This window comes from Passer domesticus, chromosome 3 (genome assembly GCF_036417665.1).
Source record: "Passer domesticus isolate bPasDom1 chromosome 3, bPasDom1.hap1, whole genome shotgun sequence".
NCBI classification, from domain to species: domain Eukaryota; kingdom Metazoa; phylum Chordata; class Aves; order Passeriformes; family Passeridae; genus Passer; species Passer domesticus.
Window position 1 is genome coordinate 39,651,514 of NC_087476.1, and position 27,635 is coordinate 39,679,148.

A 27,635-nucleotide genomic window follows, 5' to 3' on the forward strand; every position below is an offset into this window, starting at 1 on the left:
ATGTGTTGTTTCACCAATTTGGTTTCTGAAAACTCATTATTTTCTTATATAAAAATATTGAATCCAAATTTGCTCCAAAGAGCTTCCTTTGTTTTTTTTTGCTTCCTTTCCTTTGAGAGCAAAACATTGTTTTTACTTTTGAAATACAGGTTTTTTCTTCTCTCTGTACATATTTACACCAATTTTATTGTGCACAGGAGATAAAAATTTATTTTACACTGTTTTGACTTTTCAATCACAGATTATAAAATTCCAAGTATTACTGATCAGTCACGGCTCATAATTTTGACAAATAAGACAAAATATGTAAAGTCTTGACTAATGTTATTTTAGGACTTAACATTTATACACATCCAACGGTCAGAACCTGGCTTTCAAAGCTTTTGCAACACTACCATACCCTAACATAAGACTATGTTGAAGTCATAGATGTATGTTTACATGTGCACTGCCAAACATTATTGTAACATAAGAAATACTAGTCCAGTCCATCAGCTGCTTTCATTAATCTCCTACACTAAATTTAGAGCTCATTCCTCTAGACATCTCTGGTGCTGAGATGATGTGTAAGGCCAGCATCTTTATCTACCAGTACTAGCAACAGACAGCATCCAAAACAAAGTAGAGCATTCAGCATAGCCCAGCATGCTGAATAAACAGAACACAGAATAAAAACAGAACCTTATGGAGTTTCATATCGTCATGACCTTTAGATCTGACACTTCCCAATCCAAATGTTGTGGAATTTATACAGGGCTTAAGGCTCTCCAAAAAATGGAGAATTATGAACACATCCTCACATTCATACTCAAACTGCATTTTCATATTAAAATGGTACTTACCAACATGCATACTTTAGTTTCATATTCATGTCTTTTATCAGTACACAAAGAGTATATCTCAAGCATAAGAAGTCAGTTCAGAAACTGAAGTTCTTAAACAAATTGGTTATTTTAACACTGCTAGGAATTTACCATGTCTGCTGAAGCAAAAGATTTGCCTTAGAGTATCCTAAAAGCAATTCTGTAGGCTGTGTCAGTTAGTAAATGGGGAAAATGAGGAGAATTCAACTTGGACATCGGAACAAAACAAAGATTTAAATGAGACTGAGATGAAATAATAAATAACGTATTTTAATTCATCAGTCATGGCAGTAGTTTAATTCACATCATATTCATACAACTAGAGCATTCCACAGCCTCAGAAGTATTGATCTCAAAGTTTTACAGATGTAGAACTTATATTAAACTTATTTAGAACCTAAATTCTATTTATTTCTCAGGCATCTAGTTTATTTGAAATTTACTGGTAACGTTGCAGGAGGAAATTGTGGCTGATAATGATATGCTGAAATTGATTATTTTAATAAAAATTTATTTGTCAAAATAAATGTTACAAAATGCAGTGTAAATTAATCCAGATCAGTTACACTTACAGCTGTTGGCTCTGAACTGGAAAAGAGCTTCAATAACAGTAAAAAGAACAGCACTGAATATAGAATACACAGCACACACACTGAAATTTAATTTTAAAGGATGAGTGGTTTCTCTCTCTGTTGGTTACCCTTTGGCATGTTCAACTAATGCACTTCCCTCTCTGCCTGACCCTTTTGCTGTTCAAGCTTTTTCTCCTGATGCAGAATGAAAACTGCAAGGCTTTTTGAATAGTTAAGTGAGCCTGTTTGACAACAAGTCTAAAATAATTCCCAATAATGCACATGATAAAGTCACTCCGCTTCTTTTAAGTTAGAAACACATATTCTGTATTCTAAGCTAAATGGAATTAATTTCTGATATTTCATCCAATGCACAGAATTTATTAGGCATTTAGCTTAGTGGGTATTAGGCTATTAACTTAAAGAACTTCAATTTTGATCCAAAATGAAACAGTCTAAAGGGAAGGTCTTCTTCTCCCCATGTGTTTACCAGTGCAAAGTGAAAAAAAAATGGACATAAACCAGCAAGGCTCTGATGTTTTCATACTAACTTAGCAGACTTGTGAGTGGTTACATGAGATGCAATATAGTGAGGACAATCCTGAGATTACCAGACTGGCATTATATCTTGTGTCATACAATAAAATGGGAATAAAAAAGACCTACCATCATTATTACCATTGCTACTTAGAAACATGAAAAGTCTTGGGGCTTCATGTTTTCATGTTTTGAGGCTCAAACTGTGGGATCTGGACAAAACACCTAACTGAGAAAAACACATATACTATTAAAAAAAATTAAATAAGAGAAAAAAGGGAGTGTTTCTAGGATCTTTCTCTACACCCTATAGCACTGGTTAAAAGAGGCAAGAGATTGCCTAGCAGAGTTCCTAGAAATTCCTGGTTCATCTGTAAGTGCTTTAAATTACAAAGGGATTTTTTGCAACTTTACACTTATGAATGAATGGCCTGAATAAGTAAAGAACATAAATGTGAATAAAAGTGCAGGTGTGAATTGAAGATGAAGGATTGGCCCCTTATTTAATGAGCACTAAGTTAAATGAAGCCACAAAAAAATAAAAGATAATTTTGGAGTCAAAATGCAGCAACAGATTGATGACACGTGGCAGCAAAGTAGAGATGTTAAAAGGTGAAAAAGGAAACCTATATTTTCCAGTTGAATTGCAAAAGCAATATAGACAGGAGTTACCCATATGTAAATTGGCCAAGAGACCAGTATTAAATTCATAACACTCAGGTTAAATTGAACCTCTTTCTGGATACACCTTTACTTGTTTTTACCCATTATTGAGGCACTTGAGAAAATTTACACTCAATAATTAAGTGCTCAGTAAATTGCTCAGTCTCTCTGACATGTTTTGGTCCAGTATTTGACTTAAAGAGGAAATAGAATTTTGGAGCTTTAAAAACAAGGAAAATTTGCTCTTGAATTATTTAACAGTGTTATTTCAATTAATAGGTCTTACTTGCTGGAACCAAAGTTTTGGAGCAGGTGCACAGAAGGGCTGGGACAGAGACCAGGCATTCACTCCACACCTGGGGTTCACTGAACAGGTGAATAAATTCATCCTCATTACAGCAGAAAAGTAGAGTTGATTGCAGAGTCTGGATAGGTATGAAAATGCTTGTTTGCCTTCACAATATCAGGCTTTTGATCTGAAAGAACACAGGAAATAGGACTGGCCTAGATAAAGTCTTTTCTTTGTGTACTTTTTAGGTTACTGTCCTCCTGTTAAAAAAAAGATAAATAAAACAACTAAATTATTTGAAATTAAATATTACAGTTGTAAAGATTCCATATACTGAAAACTGCTCATCTATAACAGAATAAATACATTGCCAGATTTGTGTATCCTTGTAATGTTTTGCTTTAGAATAAGAATGCTCAAATCAAACATTATTTCAGGCACTATTTTCTCTTCATCGTATTGGCAGTCATTTATGATGCCTGCTCTTAGGGGACAATTTTATTCCATTCTCAGTAAACCATTTCTGTGAAAAACCTCAATAATCAGTCTGAAAGTGAAGCACAGCTCCAAGTCACTACATGGAGCTGTACAGAGTATTGATATGACAGCACACTTTAACTACAGAGAGCAATATGTTTGGAAATAAACTGTATCTTCTCCAGGAGCTATTTTCCTTGACACAGCTGTCTTCTTAAAACATGAAAATTAAATAATGCTGTGTCTTTGCACCATTTCTTTCTGGTTTTGTCATACAGATTAAAAATCTATGAGCGCTTGTCGCTGTATTTATTGTTACTCCTTCAGTTCTAATTCCTTTTTGCCATTGCCAAGATTTGTGCCCTTTCTCACTGCTATTAGGATTTTGCACATTTGCACACTGTCCATTCTACCAGCCAATCTTTCAGGTACAGATTGTAGTGGTGGTTCTGCTGGCACACTCTGCAGGCACCTCAACTGCTTCAAGATGGGTACTGTACTCTCAAGTTCTTCTCCTTTCTCCCATGACCTCTTCTTTCCTTTGTGATCTCCTTTTACATAATTCTAAAACACCTACAGGGCTCTTACTCTTTTCCTTAAAGCCCCTCTGATCAGCCTGTTCTTCTGTGATGTCTGCAAGAATCTCAGCAGTCATTTATCTACTTAGATATGTCTTATCTATTTATCTAGATAGCATAATAAATAATCCTGACTTGGATCTATCCTTCCAAACATTAGCATAGTTGTGATAAAATATGATCCTGTTATGCAGGAAACTCCTCTGCTTTTACTGTATTGTCCTTCTGCCTTCATTCCTCAGTCTTATATTCATTATGTTACATGTAGTATAATTTGTTATATTCTCTTTGGGTAAGGATCTTTGTGGTTCAGCACAAATATTTGATCATTATTGAGAATCAAATTACAATATTGTATAAGTTTTTGCAACTAGAAACAAAAACATATTTTAGCTTGCAAAGGCAAAAAAGCATTTTCACTTATTTGAATTCCTCTAATTACAAATATCATGGTAAGGATGTATTTCGAAATACTTCTCACTCATTAAATAGTTTAATAACTTATTGAGTACTTGGAAAAAGTAGCAGCTAATATTTTCAGTCTGGAGAATAGATAGCAAAGAGAAAAAGCAACTATATTCAGGCCTTGAACTATACAAAAAAGTTATCAAATATTATATTTATAGGTCAAAAATTAGATATAGATTTACTCCTAAAGAGAAATATTTTCTGCTAATGGTGTAATAAATGTACATACTGACAATCACTGAAACACAGGCATGAGAACAAAGGGATGATTGCATAAAAGCACGATCAATATAAATCACTCAAAATGTGATTTGAATGTACTTTGAATAATGAAAGATAGCAGCATCCTAAAAAGTGGGAGGAAAAAGGAACTAAGAAAAATAAATTACATAATTACAAGGTCAACTAGCAGAGCTGCAGGTATAGTAGCATTTTATCTGGGAAATGGCATGTGATCTTACAAAAGAAGACACAAATTATGGTACTTCAGAGGCCACAGTGAAACTTTTAGCATCAAACTCCAAAAAACAATTCAAAATCTTAAAACACTTTTGAAGTACTGCTTCATCTCATGGAGAATTTTCCCTTTTAGGATCACAAAATTCTAATCAAAATGCCTGTGTCTGCACATACTCCGAACTGTGTTAGGAATACAATTTCAAGGAGTACTTTTCATTTTAGTAAAGTATGTGCTGGGTCACACAACAAATGTGTCTTTCCTTACTCTTTGTCTTCTTTTTTATTATTGTGGATCATCACTGGAATGTCTCTACCAAAATCTTGTATTCAGGAGGACAGGATCTGCCGTCTCCCCCCCTGCATTGCCAAAAGTCTCTGTTATCCCCAGTGACTTTGAGAGAAGAAACATACGGAAAGAAAGGGAAACTGAGATATTTTGGACCATCACATCAGCAGTAGCCCCTGTCAGAATACCAGAACCCCATGCACAAACTGAAAGTGAAGAAGCTATTGAGAGTCTGGGATAATTTGTTTATGACAGTACACACTGATGTCTCATCTTCCTCTTCTTTAAAGATGTTCATAGAATATAAATGAATGAAAAAAGGAAAAGATGATTGTTAGAGGTCTTAAAAACAAGAGCTGAACAGCATATATGATTAAGGTCTTCTGTGCAGGGCAGTTGTTTGCAAGTGTCTCTGTGGAGCTGTATTGTGTTTCTCCGTTCTGAGCTGTAACTTTCTCATTATTCTGAGAATTTTATGTTTAAAAAGCTTTCTGTTCATATTGTATTATCCCAAACCCTGTCATGTTGTTCTTTTTTAAAACCAGATTACATTCCTACTGTTAAATTTCAGCATCATATGGCTAAACAGTGTATCTGTTTTGGGCAGAATTTCTTTCCTTCAGATATGTGCCTGTCACTTTATTTTTATTGAAGCATGATCCGAAATTCTCCTGGAGAGCTGGGCTAATACAAGGCCATCAGACACATGAGTTTATATTACACCCATGGCAGTAGGGCATTACTACCTATCCTAAAAAATTGGCACAAAGATTAAAAGCTTTTTGCCTGAACATCAAACTTGGAAGAAGACACATCTTGTTTTAAAGTTACAGCAGGTCACTATTTTAGAAACCACCAGTCTGAGACAAATCACACATGGTGATTTACACAGACCAATAAAATCTGGGTTTCTCTAACTTGGTTTATTTCAATGTTTTCAAGAGAAAGCATACAGTATTTCTATAATATTTTATATTATAAGTAATTTAAGTCCCCATAAAAAGTATCTTTTTTTTACACTCCCTAGAAAAAAATCAATTCTTCTTATACTGACTAAATCTTAGTAAATTTTTATAATTTTCTGTCAAAATATATTCATTATTTGTGATATTTATGCACATTATCCTTGATTGCTTGATAGATTTTTTTTAATCCCAAGTTATATAGTTGGAAATCTTCTCACCTTTAAAAATAGATGTTGCCATCTTTAATTCTTGAATGTGGTACAAAATTAATTCCAGTCTCAGAGAAGTGATACCTTTTGTCATTTTACAGTCCAGGAGATAACTCTTCTGCTGTAATTATATTTATATATATGTGTGTATATATGTGTGTATATATGTGTGTATATATATATATATATATATATCTATATAAAACTCTTCTGATAAAATATATATATTCTTGTATTTGAATATAATTCCAGAACTACAGTTTTAGTGTGACTTCTGAAGATAATTTGATATCTGGCTTTTTGTGTAACTTGCAACGAATTACAGCTTTGTTCTTAGAATGAAACTAAGCAGTGGTCTGATTTGTGTACTTTTATGATTTCATACTCCAAGGGGATGCATTCCCCAATTAGAAATTTCTAACATCTTCCACAGCCAATTTAATTTGCACGTTTCTCATTACTTTAGGGTAGTCACAGTAGTTTCTTAATTATGCAGACTGTGGTGAAAGCATGCAGTTGTTAATGGAGACAGTGTTTAAAAGAGATCAATTCTGATATCAAAATATATTGAAAGGAATAATAGAGATTTTCCATCTCTGAAAACTGAAACACAGGAAGGGAAATATAACAGCAATGCTAGTTCATGTATATGTATATATATATGTAACTTTTTTGGTACAATATGACATTGCCTTTTCCCTCCTTGGCCACCACAACAGCTGCTCTTTGCTGATGATGTTTAATTGCTCTGCTCTTTCATCTATCACTCTTAGACTCCTGATATCTAAGGGACAGTGACTGGAAGACGGGCAATTCAGTATGGCCACCCTCCACACTGAATTTTTTCCATTTCTCTTTCAATAGGTTGTGTGCTTCTCCCTCATGCTATTATGTCTCATGAGATATTACAGATCCCATGAGGTCTTCTTTTAAGAGTGACAAATGCCAAGTCATGGATTGCAATAAAAAGGAAGACAAATGTGTAAAAAGGAAGGAGAAGGAAGCAAGGAATTAAAGAATAATTAGAGAAGAAATATGCGGTTCAAACATAGAGACAACTAGAACTTCCAAAAGTTAGAAGGAGGAAGGAAGACAGAAAGGAAGTATTCACAATGTAAAAGGAAAATTAATAGACAAAGAAGATAATTTTAAACCATGTTTATTAGTGTTATGGAGACTCGTGATCTAGCACAACAAACATAAATGGAAACATGAATCCACTCCAAGTCATAAAATCTTTATAACCTTTGTTATAATAATAATAATAATGTATATTAATATAAATAGTGTCTACAGATTTTAAAAGTAAATTTTCCAGATATACCATAACTGTCTTTGATTTCAAACATAATATTTTTTCAGCAGAGACTATAACCAGGAAAAAAAAATCAGTCAGCTAGGTATAAAATTGTTAACCCTGACAAAAGTAATTATAAGACAAAATTGATGTCTTTCTATTTAAAATAATTTTTAATGGAAAATCAAGCAAAAAACCCATAACATTTATAGTTTCTGTAGTATGTCATTTCTTTACCTCTAAGGCTTTAGTTAAACTGGAAAAGACTGCCTTGCTTGCTGTATTGTTGGACATTTTGAATTAAATAAATTAGATTCAAAATGAAGCCTAAGGATAGTGCTACTGTATTGTCAGTCACTTGAACATTATTAAATTGCTTTTTAAAATGTTTTGGTAGCATATCCAGAATTCTGTATTTCTTGATTAAATAATAAATTGAATTGTTGAAATTAATCTTGTTCTAGGGTTCAATCCATTAAAAAGTTTTTGTTGGTTTGGTTTGATTTTTTTTTGCTAGGACTTTTTGTTTGGGGATTTTTATAGGTTTCATAAATTATACAGGTAAATAAGAAGAGAGCTATATGAATTCTATGTGCAGTTCATTTTCCCTTGGTTAAGCACTGAATCATCATATTTTATTTGTTAGTGTTATGGGACATCAGTGAATGTACTCATCTTTACACATGAAAAAATGTGGAAAAGCAAACACTTAAGTCACTGTAACTGTGAGCAGAAAGAGCCTTACTCTTTTTTTTTTTTTCCTTTGAGTAGGTGGTACTGAAGTATTTATGAAGTTTGTGACACATTTAAACAGATGTGATATTAGGTATTAAACCTAGTGCTCCAGTAAATTTGATAGCTATAGTCCCCTCTGATTTCAGTTCAATGTAGTACTCTCATTTAAAACTTTCAGTAGATTACAGTTGCCTAGACCATGCAAGACCACCCAACTGAACTGGCAGTGTCATTGAGTAAGAATCCAAGAGTAACTGAGGCAGGAATGGACCTTATGACATTTCAAGTTCAGTGTTCTGCTCAAAGTAGTCTCAGATCTGAGATCAGACTGGGTGCTCAGGTTTGTGTCCAGCTGAGTCTTGTAAATCTCCAAGGACAGAGACTACTTGACATCTCTGACCAGCTTGGCTGTCTTCAGAATGAAAAAATTTCTCTATTTTTTAAAGCTTATGTCCATCATGTCTTTGTCTCTCTCCATACACCACTAGAGAGGATCATGACTCAGGGACCACCTTGTAGGTGTGAAGAGCTGTTAAGTGTCCCCAAAGCCACCTCTTCTCCAGGCTCAAAAGCACTAGTCCCTCAGCTTCTCCTCACAGGGCATGCTCCAGCCCCTGAACATCTTGCTTGTCCTTCACTAAATTGACTCCACTCGTGTACTGGGGGACCTGGTACCTTGCCACAGGGTCTGGGTGTCATCTGAGCACTGAAGAGTGGGGGTTAATAATTTCCCTTGGTCTACTGGCTGGATGCCCAGAGGCTGCTGGCCTTTCCTGCCAGGGCACAGAGCTGGCTCACATTCAGCTTCCTGTCTGCCAAGATCTTCAGCTCCTTTACAGCAGACCTGTTCCCAAGTCATGACAAGGGGTCTTCTGCCCAGGTGCAGGACTTGGCATTTGTTGTGGAAATTTGCAACCTTTTCTTCTGGCCCTTTCCTCCAGCCTGCTTAAATCACTCTGAATCGTAGCCCTGGCCATTAGCCCTTATCTACTTGCTTGGTCACCATGGCAAAAAAAAATTCTTACCAAAAACACTTTTTACCAAGAAATATCTTAGTTAAACACAAAAGCCTATGTAAGATGGTCATTCCCAAGTCAACCTAGCAATGCGAATGGGAGAGCTCATGAAAGATAAGCCATTCTTAGTCCAAATTAACGCAAAGTTTTATTGAAATGGTCTATTTGGGTGCACTCGTATGACCTTCACTGCTCATTTAGTGCAACTTTGGCATTTTCTTTTCTTCTGAATAGGTATTCTTGAGAAGAACACATGATCTAAACCACCTCTGTTGAAAGCAGTACCAAGCTTGTTTGAATCTTCAAATAATACCTTTTTCACTCTTTCCTGATATACTAAATCCCACTCATAGTTTTTTTTTTTAAGTGCCAGAAATCCTGGAGCCAGGATTATCTTTAGCAGACAGGTACATTCATAGACATGCTGTGCTTTTTTCTTTCACTAGAGCATACAGGGATTTTCGTGTCTTCAAGAGAAAAAAAGTAAACATATTTCTGGCTTTCTTCCTCTCCAGATGTACCAATCAAACTCTGTAATTCATATGCTAAACGAAGGGCTGCCCTTTTGGAGGCAGGTATTTAAACCTCTTCATCAACTCACACACAAGAAAATTTCTTCAGTATTTTATTTATATATTCATACATAAATATGAATATATTTCATTTTGGGTCAACAAAAGAGTTTCTTTCCAATTGGATGGCAGTGTGTCTGTGGTCATTAGGGTAAGAGGTCATTCATCTGTCCTGAGACAATGGCAGATGAGTCAGTCACTGTGAAGAGTGAGTAAGGTTCAATACTTTCCACAGCCCCATGCATTGAATTAGGCTGAATGAGTATCTTGTATATATCCTGCCCCATAAGCCACTTAGCTCCATAGACATACATGATCCTTACATTTTCCTTGCCCAGTATGATATGGATAACCATGGAAAAAAAGAGGATATAGGCTGAGGCCAGCCACTATAGCAGTTAGCATGGCCAATTATTTCTCCCAGCTCCAGTTTAACATTAATATGCTGAATTTGAAATTAAAATCTAATTGTGTTGTCTCTATCACCTGTATTCAATTGCTGCCTTTTCTATTTCCATTGCTTTCAAATGTTAGTCAGCCTACGGAGGTCTTTTAGATCATCTTGGAATGAGATCACTGAGCTGCCAATCCCCGAAAACCCCTATTATTCCAGTAACATTTCCCTGCATGACTATAAAGCATGCCCACATCCATTGCTGTCTTTCATCCTCAGTCACTGATTAGCGATAGATTTCTTTTACCTTTTTGATCTTTCTCATAAATCAATGCCTCCAGGACTCCTTATCACTTTGTTTCCATTTCATGGTCTTGCTCTCTTTTCATCAATATTCTCTGAAGCCTTCCTGTCCAGGACTGTGTCCTCCCACAACTGCTACAAAGAGGCATTGTCATTTTTTTCTGCTATCTGACAATGCCTTTACAAACACAGACCATGTTATTTTACTTTAATTTAATTTGTTTATGACTATCTTAGTCTGAAAAGAGAAAACTCTGAACAAATACTGAACTGGAACATCTTTCCGTAGTCCTCTCATAACCCTGGCAACTCATATTCTCTTCCCTATGGATTGCAGCTCTGTTATTTTTTTTCAAAGTAAACACTTTATTTGCTTTATTTGTTTGTTGACTGGTCAAACATGTTAATAGCAACTCAGGAGAACATTGCAACAGTAAGCAAAGTTATACAGATTGAGAGCTGAGATAGCAGAGTTGATTTTGCTATGAACATTCTAACCTGAATTTTGCAATAGCTCTCTGCCACATTCTAGAGACCCTAGACAAACACCTAACACTTGCTCACAAATGTCAAACAAACTGAAAAAGAAACCTGAGACCTTTTCCATTCAGATTTTGAGGAGTGGCTGGAATTTTCCTTCTCTTTTTTTTCATTTCATAGATTTACAATTAATTTCTTTTTATTAAATGGAATTTTATAAAAATAAAAAGCTCAAATTAAAAATTTCAAGGGTCTCTATCATCTTTAGATGATCCCACTTTTCTGTGATCAAAAAGAATACTGTGTTAAGAATCTGAATACAAATCAGAACAGCTAGTTCTCTATTTTGTTCAAAACACCATTCATCTTAGTATAATCCCCTGATCACAGCAATGTTTTTCTAAATCTACTTGTGCTTTGTTAATTTTTTCTTTTTATGTTTGGAAGACATTGGTATAGGAAAGTCTGAGACTATTCCTGCTGCAACTTTGAGCAGATGAGAGAAAGTGTATCTCATTAGTTCACAGTGACAACAGGACATTCTCAGGCACTTGAATACAGGAAAGATAAATTTTATGCAGTGCCTCACAAAATGAAATAGAAATGCCATGTGTTAACTTGTTGTCAATTCTTCTACCAAAGGTAATGATTTTACAATAATTTCTTCCTAGTTTAAAGTGTCATCTTGGTACTCCTGTTTTAGAGCTGTTGGCTGCTGTCCATTTTTTATATGTCATCAGAATCTTTTCATCTTTGTCACAAGCTCCACGCCTCACAGTCACCTGAGCTCCTCTCAGGCAGCACAGTTTCTCATAAAGCCATAAGGGACCTCTATGCAGTTGATGAGAAGTTCAAGAACATATTTGCTGCTTTTGAGTGTTTGAAATCACAGCCTTAATCTTAATTTATTTTTTTTATGTGCAGAATTGTGAAATGTTAGTGAAGTGGTTTTTTTTAAATCAAATATCCTTTATATTTGTTAATGCTTGTTTCCTTATGTTTGGTACTCTATTTTTATCTTCTCCTTTGTGTTTCCTCACTGCTTCGTGTTTATTGCACATCAGACACAATAACGGTCATATGCCTCATACCTGGCTATTTCTATTCTCAAATTTGCTGGAATATTTATTGGAAAGTTTCCAAAATCACAAGGGCAACAAATAATCCTCATAAAATAAAACAGATGGCAGAAACCTTTGTATTCATTATGGCATTATTGCTTTAGAAATTTACAGGTCCAGATGCTAAGAAAAAGATGGAGGTTTGTTCACTGAGACCAATATCTGCTGCTTGTCTCACACTGTGTTAAAATTATGGTAAATATATCATCTTTTTATGACCCAGTAACTTGGGTTTATATGTACAATTGCCTGTGGGCCTTTGTTTCCCTACTTCATTTTAATAAGAAAACTGTGGGCTCAAATGCAATCTCAGAATTGTAACAGTCAGAAAAATCCCATCCTATTCTTTCTGTTCTTTGCTGATGAACTCGTATTGAGTTCATTTCCATCAAGCTGGGCTAAGCGTTGAGAACTGAGCAAGAGTTCTCACCACTCAGGCCTTGGGATCTCATGTTCCTCAAGGCAGGATAGATATGATGGCAGAATTGAAAATGAAATGGAAGATTTTATGATTCCTAGGATCTGGTTTCCACAGACATTTTTAGGAGTATATTTTTTACTTCAGAAAAGTTTCACCTGACACTCTCCTACAAAAAACTAGTGTAGCTGAGTAAAAGCATACAAGAATCCTTCCAGAGTTGCTATAAACTACAATGTTCAAATACTGATCTACTGTAGACTAACTTGGAAATCCAATGAAGTCCTTTTCCTTTACATGCAGACTGAAGATATAGATAGCTGTAGATAAATTTACCTAGGAGGAAGATAAATAATTACATGCAATGATAAAGAGCAGAGGAGTTGCCTCAGAGGCACAAAAAGATATAGAATAACATGATGATGCCAAGTCAATGCTTTCTGAAAGCAAAGTAGGAAAAGTTATTCAGTCTAATTTATGAACAATGAATTCACATTTTTGGAAAGTTGTGCAACACTTGAATTTAGTTCAGACTATTCCTTTCTTTATTTGAATCACATTTCCTACAAATGGTAATTCAGGTAAATAAATTCTCCACCCACATAAAAAGGGTTGAAGAATGTTACTTGGATTGGAAAGCCAAAACATAGAGCTGAAAAGTGTCAGAGTCAAGGTTTGTCACTATCAGTCTACCCTTGTGTGTGTTATATCTTTAGTTGCACAATGCCATACTGGTTTCCCAAAGCACCGTGCCTCACTGGTCACAAAAGTTTGAAAATTCTCAGTGAATGGCAAAAAAAGGGCTCAGCTATTCAAAAGACACTTCTACTAAAGGAAAGATGAAGACTTTCAATAGAACAATACTGATTAAAAAGGAAGTTACTTTCACTTTATAGAGGTGAAGCAGGTCAGTATGCATGGTTGGCATCAAAGTGTCTAAATACTGGTAAGTTTTTGACATGGAAGTCAATTGGAAGTATCCTGTTTGCTTACACAATTTTTAGAATATTTAAGTATTTAAATGCCAACAAACTTTAAAAGGATCAAGCTGTTTGAATTCTACTTACATTATTAGTAGCTGCCCAGCTGCATTCTTCCGCAGTAGCAGAAGTTTTTCCTTCGTAGTGCATTTTATAATAGAAATTCTAATGCACAGTTTGAAACAAATTATAAGACAGCCCAGTTGCACGGATAAATTATAAAGTAAGCAAATGTCTTTAGTTGTATTTAATTGCTAGTCAGAAGAGCTACTGGAGAAAAAAAAGTTATGCTAATTTCAGTACCAGGAAGATAGCAACAGAAGGATGAGAATATTGTGCATGATCAGGTAGTTCCAGCATGTGGAGCATAGTTGGAAGATCATTAAGAACAGGAAAACACACTGCTCCCACTCAGCCCCAGTCTGCAGTGTTTCTCTCTGATTATAACTTATTGTCTTTCCTTATGATTATTCACCATCTGGAAAAGTCTTTAGCTGACCAAAACCAGGAGACAACAGGCAAGACCTGAGAAAGAATGTCAAGTACTTGGCTCAAATACTCTAGAAGAAAAGTTAGATGAATCAAAAGCGATCAGTACCATCACTCAGGACTTCTGACCATGTTCTGAAGACAGAAAAAGAGAAGTAAAGCAGTGGCCTAAAAGTCATCTTCCAAATGCTCAAGGCTATGTTATTTATGACAGCCAGAGCAAAATGCACAAAGACAGTGTCTTTTGTGCATAATATTTTCTAGGTAAATAATCAAGTTGAAGGCTGATGAGAATAAACAAAGCCAAGATTAATCCACTTTCTATCGTTATATCCATTCCATAAACTGGTCACTTCTAAGCTACTAGATGCTAAGCTTACTTCCATCTGTAGCTAATCAGCAGTTTAAGCTCCACCATAGCCAGGCTTGGTCAAATTGATTCATGAGCGACTGACACAAAATCTGACTTCTTTGCCTTCTGTCTACAAAGCAAACTCCCAAATCAGATAGTCAGTTTTAAAGGCATTTACATTACTGTTCCACCTAGCAAACCAGTATGGTGTGAATGCACAAAGTAGATCTCAATGACAGGAAGAAAAATCTTCAGAGGAAATACAGTCATGTGGCAAGATTCATGCAAATAATTTGAAATATAAAGTGCATAAGTCTCATTGGGTTGTCTGCACTTTAAAACTCTGTCAGAGGAACACAGAAACTTTTTCCCTGTGTGTCACTCCATTACTTATTTAATGTCCACTTATGGAGCTATTATAGGCTTTAACAAATAGCTATTTTAGGCTTTAAATTGAAACATCTGGGCAATATTTTTGTGCAATTCATAAACACCTAATCTTCAAGAAAACAATTTCATTTCTGCCTTTCCAGTCTCATTCTAAGAGTGCTTATGTGTGTGTGTTTAAGTAAGTCTCAGTTTATATGAATTTCTACCTGACCTGTTGATTTGACTTTATTTTTCCTGAAAAGAATTTTACCTGCTTTATTTATTCTGTGGGGTTTGTTGTCAAAAGCAGCATATCTAGCTTCAGTCTTATTTTGATAAATTGCTAAATAAGTATAAGTTTGAACTACAAATTCAATTACAGAAGGTAGGATGAAGAACAGAGCACTTAACAAAACCAATTACAGAAACAGATTATTAAAACAGAAAAGAAACTTGACCTAGGTATGTCATGTTTTTACTGAAGCTTGAAGTTTGAAGCAGCTAAGCTTTGATCCTGCAAAGGCATGCTCATAGGCTTGCTTTACCTCACTAAAATCAAGGGGGCTCTTTGCAATGCAAAAGAGCAAGCAGGTGCATCCATCTTTCTAGTACCATAGCATAAATGTACCAGTAATGAAAAGCGTGCATGAAAGCCCACAGTCTCAGTGTTTAACAGTTTTTAGAGAAAGTAATGGAAATTATGTTAATCTGAACTCCACATTGTTCTTGACGTACATCGTATTTGCTAAAGATTTAAAAAAAGACTGGGTCTGAAGAAGGAAAAAAAAGAATAAGGTACTAAAGAGAAGGAATATGATACTAAAGAGACAATCACCTTCATGATGTGCTTCCACACAAGAATTGCTCATCACAATATGGCTTTTGATTTTTTCCTTTTTTGAACCATTGTCATTACACAGAAATTCTTGCAAAACTAATTTAAGTCAGGCAAACCATTTACTCTTGCAAACTTCAGATCACTGAGAAAAAATTAACAGATCCACTTCCAAGAAAAGGAGCCTTTTACATTGTTAAGAACTTTGATGAAAAGAGGGCAATGATTGTCACAGGGTTGATTCTGACCATGCTTAGTCTCTGCACTGATTTTTTTCCATCTGATCAATTGTCAGCAGCTTAATGGTAGCAGATAGCTTAGTAGATAAAACAAAACATCTTCTCACTCAAGTCTGTGGGGAAATACACACTTATGCTAGTGAAATTAGGCTTTGTTTTGGTTTTTAGCTTCCTCTTAACTTTGGGCCCAAGTGTAAAGGGATAATCTTGGTTTATGAAGACAAGAAGACTCAGGTGGTGTGATTACAAAGGGATCCAAACCAGCATTTCATGTATCTGCCAAACACTTTAGATGGTTAATTTACAGCTTAATAGTACACTATGAGTGCTGGTGAGTTTGAAGCTATGAAGAGATTATCTATAATCTAAAATATTATCTATAAACTAACTAACTATAAACTAACAGATTACCTATAAACAACAGAAGACATTATCTGTAACTAACAAACTACATTTTTTTAAAAATGCATTTCATTATTTTTTATTAAACCAAGCATTCTGTCTCTAAATGAGTTGGTAGACACAGAGAATGCTGTTTATTGGTGGAATTGCAAACCTGAATCATAGAGATGTTTACTGCTACTTTTTGTAACTGATGTTTTCATTATTTTGCAATTTTAAAAGTGAATTATTTTTTAAATATTTTAACTTAAATATAAAGTGGTTTATATATTAATTTGATTTATTTCACTATTCTTTTTCCCATCCTCTTCTACCAGATAAAAATTAAATACAGTGCAGTTCGTTGCCCAAAAGATTGAGCAAAGAATCTTTTGGTGTGGTTTTTTTTTTGTTTTTTTTTTGTTTTTTTTTGATGGTTTGGTTTTTCTTTTAATTTTGGCTAATCTTCCTTACCCATTTTATTCCTATATTTGAATTTACATTCCTCTATAAGGCAATAGTGTCTTCTTTGGTAGTGCAGTAGTGTCAGTAGGACAACTGCACAGGTTTTTTTTCAGTTTTCATAGTGGTTGGATATTTTAATTCCTGTGTAGAGGGGGAAAAAAATATTTTTGCAGTGAAAAAATTTTGATCGGATAAATGTTCAATTCTACACTAGCTGTAACACTCTTTTGGTGGCAAAAATCACCCCTATGTGAAGGACACACCAACAAAAGAACAAAAATGAGCTGGCTAGAACTGGCCATTTGCAACATTAAGGACATTTCACTTCAGAGAACATTTAAGTTCATTTAAGTACAAATGGACTTAAATATTTTATAATGCTCTGGAAGAGAAGTCTTCTGCATATAAAACCTATGCTGCATCACTTAATTTTCTTAAGTGGATGAGAGGAAAATGCAGCATAAAGTCACTTATCTTGTGCTAGTACAACTATTGCCGACTCATGTGTGTCAGTTTTAGGAATAATAACTGGAAAGAGTGAGCAGGGAATAGCTCCAAGGTATATAGTTTGCCCTAATACATACAGATGGAAATTCTAGGGCCAGCACAGGTCAGGCTTGTACCATCTAGCACTGCAGAAATACAGTGAAAATATAAAGTTGCTATATAAGACAAGAATTCTCAAATTGTAAAATATTTTTACCCTAAATTTCAGCTTGTCTTCACTCTTTGTGTATTCTTTCCCTCTAAGGACTTGTAACCTTGGATACTTTCCAGCCTGCTAGTAAAAATCCTGATCATGAAATCCTTATTCAAACAAATCTGTTGTTGATTTTATTAAGCCTGTTCCTCTCTCTCATATTTACTGACACATTGCTACACTGTCTTCAAAGGACACAGGATACAGACATATATGCCGGGAAAACTATAACTCTCGATTTGGGAATTGATCATGAAATTTTCAATCAAGTGGAACTTCCAGAAGAAAAATAACTTTTTTTTTTTTTTTAATCTATTGGCCAAGCTACTATGTTATTGTCCCACATTACAACTGTCGAAGGTAATGTTCACTTTTTTTAGATTGAGGTACTCAAATTTTGTACTCATATGTAGGTGTGAGGAATCATGTGCATGTGTCTTATTCTTGCCTTTTTTCAAACCAAAAATAGGGCACTTGGATCCAAATTGCTTCAGTACAATATTCTCTAAATAACTACCCAAGATGATCATTATCTTAAAATTATTCCTGGGAAATGCTTTTGCATGTGCTTAACTCTTTACACGTGAGTAACAGCTCAGTAGAATTATCAAAACACAATAATGAAAATGACTTTTATAGCTCCTTTAGAAACTTAGTACAATAAGGAATACCAACATCCTTAGAATATTTTGGGCTTTGGAGAAACACAGTATTATTCTAGTTTAACACAAAATGTTTGGCTTATACTGAAAATTATATTAAAATCTATTTTGTGCCTTGAAGTAGGTCAATTAAAGAAATTATAAACTGCCCTCTTTGTGAGTGGAATAGATTTATATCATAGCTAGTTAGACAAAAGCATAAGAAATAGTTCAAGAAGACAACTAAGAGAAAATAACTAAGAAAAATAGCAAAAAAATCACAAGATCAGATTAAATTGGGACAATGAAAAAGAAGCAGAAAACTGACAAAAAGAAAAAGCCAAATTAAGATAACCCATGGATAACAAACATGCAAAAAAAACCCCAAAAAATCCTGAGATACAGTGTATGCCATTTCATCTAGAAAGATAAAGGAAGTTATCTTATGTTTTAAAAGTGAAAAGAACTTGTGGTGGAAATGGCTTTCTCAAATCTTTTGATGAACAAAGTGGATTGACTGTCAATCAACTTAACAATGCAGGAAGAGAAAATACTTGAGGCTGAAGCAGCAGATTTGTATTATAAAAAGACTAGGCATTTTCTGTAATAATTTTTTTAATTACTTAATTTTATAAGATGAATTTGCAGTTAGCAAAAGGAGATGAAATGTTAAATAGTTTTGAAACATTTTAGTTCTCAATAAAGACAATGATGTAGCATTTTGTGCCTTATTGTAATAGAACACCAAAAATCTTAATCCACTTTTCAATACTTCTTAGATACTTAGTGGTATTTTTGTCCATATGTGAACCAGGAAAGAAATTATCAACAAGCAGCACTTTAATGTAGGAAAGCTTTGAGGTCTCAAGAGACTAGCTCTGTTCTAGAAAGTACCATGCTGCCTGATTCCCATGAGGATGACTTACCTAGTGTAAGCATCAGTAACAAATTTCCTATCTTGGATGAAGCTGGAGAAAGTTTAAAAAGGCTTGCAAGATTTGAAAGTTCTTTCCCAAAGAGAAGAGGTCTTTCCCATCAGATCAGAAGCAGCTAGGGACCTGGAAATTTGGAACCAAAGTAGCCATGCTGGTGGTATATATGAGTTGGCAGATAAGGGAGACAAATTTGTAGTAACCCAGACAGGAACTTGGAAAATCCCACTTCCATTATTAAGCATCATATATCTTACTTCGTGTCTGTAACCATCCAAATACTTTGTCTATGTTCAATGTTGAGGTCATGAGTAATTCTGCTTAATTTAAGTGTGAACATTCAGGAGGTTCAAATGAAAAAACAATAATTTTGAAGTCTAAATTCAAGGAAGCATCCAAGCTTCACGGGGGAAGCTTCTCTTTTGAAGATGAATGTTTTAAGGCAACTATAACTATTCTGGCTTTATGCCTCCTCAGCCCAGGAAAATTTACTTCTTATCTTTTCAATTATCTCTAGGTCAAACATTATATTTACTGAGGTCCTACAATTGAGCATATTGGCAGGATATCTAGAACACTCTTTCTTGGTGTGTTGTAGCAACAAAGTTCTGCACTGGTGAGATGTGGAAAAAACACAAGCCTTTTGGCCTCAATTTCTTTCACATTATTCGCTGAAAAAATGCAACAGGGGAAAAAAATAGAAGTTGTTTCACCAGCATCTTTCCACAATGAGTTTGTTGGCTAGGTCACTCTTCTGAAAATACTTGCTCCTACTTGGATTTGATGTTCTCTAAGGTCTTTTCCAACCTTAACAATTCTGAATACTCCACAGTCATGTATCCTTCTCATCTGAAGAAGGAAAGGCCACTTAATACCTTATTTGGTAGCCAAGGTCAGGAGCTGGACTTCAGGGCCCATATTCCAGTTTAAGAGACGTGACACCATCAGTAGATGCCTACATGTAAGCAAAATGGAGTTGTAGATTGATCCTTCTCTTGACTGGTTTATGCATCAAATTATTTCAGCTGCTGCTAAGTGCAAATCTCTCTTGTACACATCTAGATGTTCCACTTGTTCAAGGGAACAGGGGCACCTGATTTTATAGTGCAAACCCAACTCCAAGTGCTCCCCTTCTCAGCAGCACAGCGTACTCCTCAGTGCAAACATTACACTTGGCTCCGAGTGTGGAAGTTTTAGGCATTGCAGCATTAAACTTCATCTGCCTGAACCTTTTTCTAGTTCTTAAGACAAGTGACTCTGAGCCCTGTATTCTCCCTTTCTTCAATTTCCTTTCATTAGAAAAAAGTTACAAAAATTGCCACAACATCTGGATTATAAGAAAAGGCAGAAAAACCAGAAAAATGGCCACTCTTCTGCCTGCATATATGAATAGAAGATGCATATGAGTTCAAAGCAGAGGAAATTATTCCTAACACCTGTGAAATATGTATTTCAAAGAGTGTTTAGGATGATTTCACTTTGGAGATTAATGTTAAAAGGGAAGTGAGTGGTTGCAGGATGGAATGACAATTTGTGAGTGTTATCTGGGATAGAATCTTTCAGTTTGGGAAAGAATTGTAAATGCCAGGGCAATCTTAGGGCTATTTTGCACTCAGATATCATACTTGTAATTTGATGAAGAAAAGATGATGGGAAAATGGATAAGAAAATTATTTAACTCAGGAGCAACGCAATTATTGAGATGTAATTCATGCAGACAGCATCCCTGTTATTGGCTATAAATGCCTTTTGGCTTCTACTTGTGAAGCATAAATGTATTTTATAAATCTCCCTCCTCACCTGTGTCTTGAGAGGACATACCCTGTAGAAAAGGCCTCTTCTTTAAAACAATTAAGGAGACAGTACCATCACTGTGGTAATCACACTGCAAAAGGAGAAAGAGAAGACAATGCTGGCCTTTGTGGCCACCAAGACGTCATCCACTCAAGTTCTAACATCTTAGAGGCTAAGTGCAGAGTTAGTTGTCTACTCAAAAAGATAATAAATAATGCATTTAGATTTAAAGATTTCAGATTATTCATTCAGAGTATTCAGCAAGCATCAAACAAACAGAAATCAGCCTCAAGAGACAGAAGACCATGCTGGGAAATATTTACTATATAGAATATTTGTAAAGTACACTGGAAAGAAAGGGAATAAAATGAGGATCAGCAATAAGAACATTGACTCAGTGTGTGGACATAGGAATACTCTGTGTTTTTCTTACCAAATGTTCCATCTCTTCCCACCATTAGACTGGACTGCCGTGAGGCAGTACTTGCAGATATTCAGATAATCCAACATTAAAAAAGCAGTTATGCCTTAACTAGCAAGAGAAAATTTTCAGTTCTTCCTTTTCCATTGCTTTTATTGACATGATAAAACTGTGTGGTTCCTTCAGATGAGCTTACACCGTGTTTTCTTTTGCTGCTGCTAAAGCCCTCCTCTGCTGTCTTAAGTTTTTGACCAGGCTCCTCACGGCACTGCTCTGCTTGTATAAAATACAGCTGCCAAAATAGCCATGTCAGTTGATATGACAGGCTTGCTTCTGTTCTGAAGCTCTTTCTCCTTCTCCTGTTTCCTACTACATCAGAGTCAGCCTTTATGTTTCTGCCATTGTACTCACCTTGGTACCTGTCCATCTTTATGCATTTAGCTGCTTTGGTAGCAAACACCTTTCTAGCTCCCTCTAGGTTGCCCTTCAATGCTAAAATAGGCTCCTCAAGTTGATCTTGACATTAACAACTAAGGAAAGAAAAGATAAAAAATCACAAAAAAACCCAACAAACACACACACCAAAAAAAAAAAAAAAAAAAAAAGAGCACTCTGGTATGAATGTACTAGCAAATAGAATGGCTGATATACATCAGATACCTTAAGTTTTCTAAAGCCATTGAGACCTGCATGCTTAAATGCATGATCTTCCTTCCTCTATTTTTGTCTTATCATACTTCTCTTATGCTGCCATCATTTACTGTATCTTGGCTCAGGCAATATATTTCTTGCGGCAAGTTTTCCACCTGCAAGGGAATGTTCATAATACAAACATAATGAAATTTTTGTTTTGATGGAGCCCTCCAGGAGCTTGACAAAAGATATGTTATTACTCTAATATTTTAGAAGCTACAACTAAGTGTTGCATAAACCAGTTAAACTGCATCTTTATAAAGAAACAGGTTCTGTGGTCATATAGTTTTGCAAAATATTTAAAAAGTTTGAGCTACCTGATGACCCAAATCAACTCAGTTTGAGATAGGCTCTGTCCATCATCTATTAAGCAAGACATCACTCTTAACACAAAAGCGCAAGTAAAATTCTACTGAAAAATATAGTGTATTGTATAAAAAAAAGTACTTCAGATTTTCAGTCTGAGGAAAAGTGACAATTTTTCTCATTATATATATAATAGTTGAGAGCCATCAGGAAATAACGTCTTCCTTTTGTAGTCTTAACTTTACTATTTTCCACACATGTTTTATAGTACAGCTACCATTTACATGTATTTAAATGTGTATTACATTATTTTTCAGATAATGTAATACACTCTATCTTTTCTATTTGTAATAGCTAAACTTTTAAAATAGTGTTTAAAACAACAGCAAAAAAAAAAAAATTAAAGCTGAAAACCCAGTTTTGCAGATGCAAGAGCCTTACATCAAATTATTCCATTTAGAGTCTCTAGGAGCATTGAGCAAGCTCACTCAGTCTCCAGACTCACATTTGCAGGAGGAAATTCAAAAACAGCTGAACAAATGCATATGTTAAGCAACCTGACCTTGACTCTGTGCTCTGTACATAATGCTAGTGATATCTTTGTAAGCTGTTGTTTCAGCTGAGCTAATGAGTACAATTCCTAGACACGATCAGACTGAAAGCTCAGGAGAATGCAGGTGACTCAGAGCTAATGTGATATCAGATGGAGCAAAAAAAAAGAGCAAAGACACACACTCACTTTTGATTTCTCTGAGGGGGTAAACAGAAACACTGAAAAAAAGGTCTATTGGAAGAGAGGGAGTAAGAAAAGATGCCTTTGGTAAGTGTAGGGAGTTAAGAGGTTTTGTGCTGCAATTCATTTGCAATATTTTGTGTAAAAAAGCTGCTCAGAGCATCCTGAAGAGTCTCTCACTGGGAAATCTCACTGTAGCAAGTAGCTGCTAATTCCATTTTAAATTAGTATATGTTCCTGAAGTGCAACTTTGGCCTTTTAAGAACACATCTACTGAATGCTTTAAGCCAAGTGTTCTTCAGCTGCTTGAAGGTAAGGGCGTGCAGCACGGTGGTTATCCCCTGGAGCTGCTCTCCAAGGCCTGCTGTGTATTTGGTGCAAGCCTAGTTTTATCCTTAGCACACCAGAAGTTTTAATGCAAGGTACAACACTCAGCTGAAATCCTTACCCTACATACCAGCAAGCTGGGAATATTCAAAAGGCTTTGACCCAGCTTTGAAGGAGATTTTGGCATACTGCAGAGAAAACCAGAGGCTAATCAAGAGGCATTTCACTGAGAAAGTCAATGGCAGTGAACTAAGAGAAATCTTTCAGTGTATGAAACAGGTAAAAATCAAATTTTTCCACATTTTTTACCTTCAAAAAAAACAAGACACTCTTCTATTTAGGTCTGAAAATACCCAAACTACAACTAAAATATTTAATGGATTTGAAAAAGCTAAGAAAGGATAAAAAATGCTGTGAGTACAAAATAAGAAACCTCATGTTTTGCATGTTTGGTTCTTTACCCTGAAGGTCAGACTGGAGAGACAAACACATGGGAAAGTTGGACAGCAGTAATTCAAAAAAGAATAAATATATTGTGCCTTTTTGATATTCTAATTGCATTTCTGCCTTCTGCTTCTTCAAATCACATCTGACACTTATATAGTTAGATTAATCTGATAGATTTCAAATGTATTCCAGAGTTCTAAATATATTTAGCATATTAAAAATATCATCATATTGGTCAAAATATCTGCATCTTGTCCTTCTAAGAGCATTCAAATTTTTTTACCAGTAAGTCGTAAAGTTTGCACTCTTTCTTTGCTCCAAACATTATTTAACATACTTGCTACATGGCTTAGATCTATCGTTTTCACTTGTCATGCCCAGTAGCTCTGATGTCCTTAGCAATCAATAATATGAAACAGTACTTTTTGCATCCCTGTATTATTTTCTGTGAATTTAAGACCTGTCATACTGACAAATGGTTCATTCTCTTCAATCCTGGTAGAAGAGACTATGATTCTGCCCTGAAAAGCCTGGTTTTCCTCATCAGAGTAAAACTTATTATATTTTTGCATGTTATTAATACAATTTTAAAATATTAAATTATCATTTTAAATAATAAAATAAATAAGCAAATAATTAAACAGAAAACTTTATTCCAGATTTTCTCATTATTTTATTGTGTTATTTTCTAATAGGTAACTCTGAACAGGTGTGGGGCATTGCTTTGTGAGCCACTCAGGAGCAGGAGGTGGAGCTTCCTTGTTCCGGAGTGACCCACTATAGGTAACACGGAACAGGTGTGGGACTTTGCTCTGTGAGTCACTCAGGAGCAGGAAGTGGAGCTTCCTTGTTCAGGAGTGACCCTTTATAGGTAACACTGAAGAGGTGTGGGGCTTTGCTTTGCTTTGTGAGCCACTCAGGAGCAGGAGGTGGAGTTTCCTTGTTCCGGAGTGACCCATTATAGGTAACACTGAACAGGTGTGGGGCTTTGCATTGCTTTGTGAGCCACTCAGGAGCAGGAGGTGGAGTTTCCTTGTTCCGGAGTGACCCATTATAGGTAACACTGAACAGGTGTGGGGCTTTGCTTTGCTTTGTGAGCCACTCAGGAGCAGGAGGTGGAGCTTCCTTGTTCAGGAGTGACCCATTCTAGGTAACACTGAACAGGTGTGGGGCTTTGCTTTGTGAGCCACTCAGGAGCAGGACGTGGAGTTTCCTTGTTCTGGAGTGACCCATTATAGGTAAAACTGAACAGGTATGGGGCTTTGCTTTGTGAGCCACTCAGGAGCAGGAGGTGGAGCTTCCTTGTTCAGGAGTGACCCATTCTAGGTAACACTGAACAGGTGTGGGGCTTTGCTTTGTGAGCCACTCAGGAGCAGGACGTGGAGTTTCCTTGTTCCGGAGTGACCCATTATAGGTAAAACTGAACAGGTATGGGGCTTTGCTTTGTGAGCCACTCAGGAGCAGGAGGTGGAGCTTCCTTGTTCAGGAGTGACCCATTATAGGTAACACTGAACAGGTGTGGGGCTTTGCTTTGTGAGCCACTCAGGAGCAGGACGTGGAGTTTCCTTGTTCCGGAGTGACCCATTATAGGTAAAACTGAACAGGTATGGGGCTTTGCTTTGTGAGCCACTCAGGAGCAGGACGTGGAGTTTCCTTGTTCCGGAGTGACCCATTATAGGTAAAACTGAACAGGTATGGGGCTTTGCTTTGTGAGCCACTCAGGAGCAGGACGTGGAGCTTCCTTGTTCAGGAGTGACCCATTATAGGTAACACTGAACAGGTATGGGGCTTTGCTTTGTGAGCCACTCAGGAGCAGGAAGTGGAGTTTCCTTGTTCCGGAGTGACCCATTATAGGTAACACTGAACAGGTGTGGGGCTTTGCTTTGCTTCCTTGTTCCGGAGTGACCCATTATAGGTAACACTGAACAGGTGTGGGGCGTTGCTTTGTGAGCCTCTCAGGAGCAGGAGGTGGAATTTCCTTGTTCCGGAGTGACCCATTATAGGTAACACTGAAGAGGTGTGGGGCTTTGCTTTGTGAGCCACTTAGGAGCAGGAGGTGGAGCTTCCTTGTTCCGGAGTGACCCATTATAAGAGACCTTTGGGGAGCGCGGCAACCTGGAGCACGGCGAACAGGGTCACAGCAGTTTGCCCAGGCAGGGCTGCAGGTTCTAGCTAGGTTGGTGAAGTATTTTTGTATTGGTTGATTGATCTTGGCCTTTCTCCTAAGCAATGGTTTTAACCCGGTCAAAATCTGTGGTTGGTGCAAGTGTACCAAGTAAAGCCCTCTGAAAAGGATGTGTCCATACAGACCCATTCCTGCCCAGAGTGTTTGAGCTTATCAGTGGCTTCACGGGATGTTATGGAGAATGCTTGCCTGCGGTGTGAACAAGTGAATGAACTCCTTTCGCTAGTGGCTGAGCTTAGGGAAGAAGTTGAAAGGTTAAGGAGTATCAGGGATAGTGAAAGGGAAATAGACTGGTGGAGTTCAGCCCTTACATCCTTAAGGGAGGCCCACCAGGAGTCAGAGGGCTCATATGTCTTTCACTCTCAGGCAATAGAGGGGCACCTGGTAGATGAAGGGGAGTGGAAATGGGTGGTAATAACAAAAATCCCTCCTGCCCCCCATCCCCTAGCCAGGTGCCACTTCAGAATAGGTATGAGGCACTGGATCTAGACAGCCAGAGAGATGATTTAGAGGAAAATCATCTACCCAGTGAGCCTCCCAATTATGACTTGCCTAAAAAGAGGATTACCACCTCTAATGTCAAGAAAAAAAAAGAAGGGTAATCGTGGTGGGTGATTCCCTTCTGAGGGGGACAGAGGGCCCCGTATGTCGACCTGACCCATCCCACAGGGAGGTCTGCTGCCTCCCTGGGCCCAGGTACAAAACATCACTGAGAAACTTCCTAGGCTGATTCAGTCCTCTGATTATTACCCACTGCTGATGCTCCAAGCTGGCAGTGATGAGATTGAAAAGAGGAGTGTCAAGGTGATTAAAAGGGGGTTTAGGGCACTGGGTTGATAGGGCAGGTGCACAGGTAGTGTTCTGCTCAGTCCCTTTGGTGGCAGAGAAAAATAATGAAAGGAATAGGAAAACTCATATCATTAACAAATGGCTCAAGGGTTGGTGTTATCGGCAAAATGTTGGATTCTTTGATCATGGAGCAACCTTTATGGCACCTGTTCTATTGGAATCAGATGGGGTACATCTCTCTGTTAAGGGTAGGAGGTTTTTAGCTCATGAACTGGCAGACCTTATTGAGAGGGCTTTAAACTAGGTTTGAAGGGGGAAGGGGATGCAGCTGGGCTGTTTGGAAGCAGGCCCAAGGGTGGTAAGACTGTGTTAGGGGAGAAATCAGCAGCCCAGCTGAGATGCATGTATACCAATGCACGCAGCATGGGTAACAAACAAGAAGAGCTGGAGGCCATGGTGCATCAGCAGGACTATGATATTGCCATCACAGAAACGTGGTGGGATGACTCACATAGTTGGAGCACTGCACTGGATGGCTACAAGCTCTTCAGAAAAGACAGAAAAGGGAGAAGAGGTGGAGGGGTGGCCCTTTATATTAGGGAGGTTTTGGATGTCACAGATATTGAGACTAATGATGATGAAGTTGAGTCCCTATGGGTAAAAATTAAGGGGAAGGCCAATAAGGCTGACATCCTACTGGGAGTCTGCTATCGTCCACCCAACCGGATGAAGAGGTGGACAACTTATTCTATAAACAACTGAACAAAGTCTCAGGATCATCAGCCCTTGTTCTTGTAGGTGACTTCAACCTACCAGACATCTGCTGGGAACTCAATACAGCAAAAAAACAGCAAT

General features: G+C 36.7%; 1 protein-coding gene across 22 annotated transcripts in view; it reads left to right on the forward strand.

The window, feature by feature from the left end:
* Positions 1-27,635, forward strand: part of FUT9 (fucosyltransferase 9) — a 149,314-nt gene that overhangs the window by 45,913 nt on the left and 75,766 nt on the right. Inside the window, exon 1 of one of the 22 annotated variants that reach the window (XM_064412719.1) lies at positions 2,941-3,009. The exons of 9 other annotated variants lie outside the window; for them this stretch is intronic. The gene's annotated coding sequence lies outside the window, so the exon portion shown is untranslated. 12 more of the 22 variants (XM_064412710.1, XM_064412725.1, XM_064412724.1 and 9 more) reach the window with 12 other exon arrangements.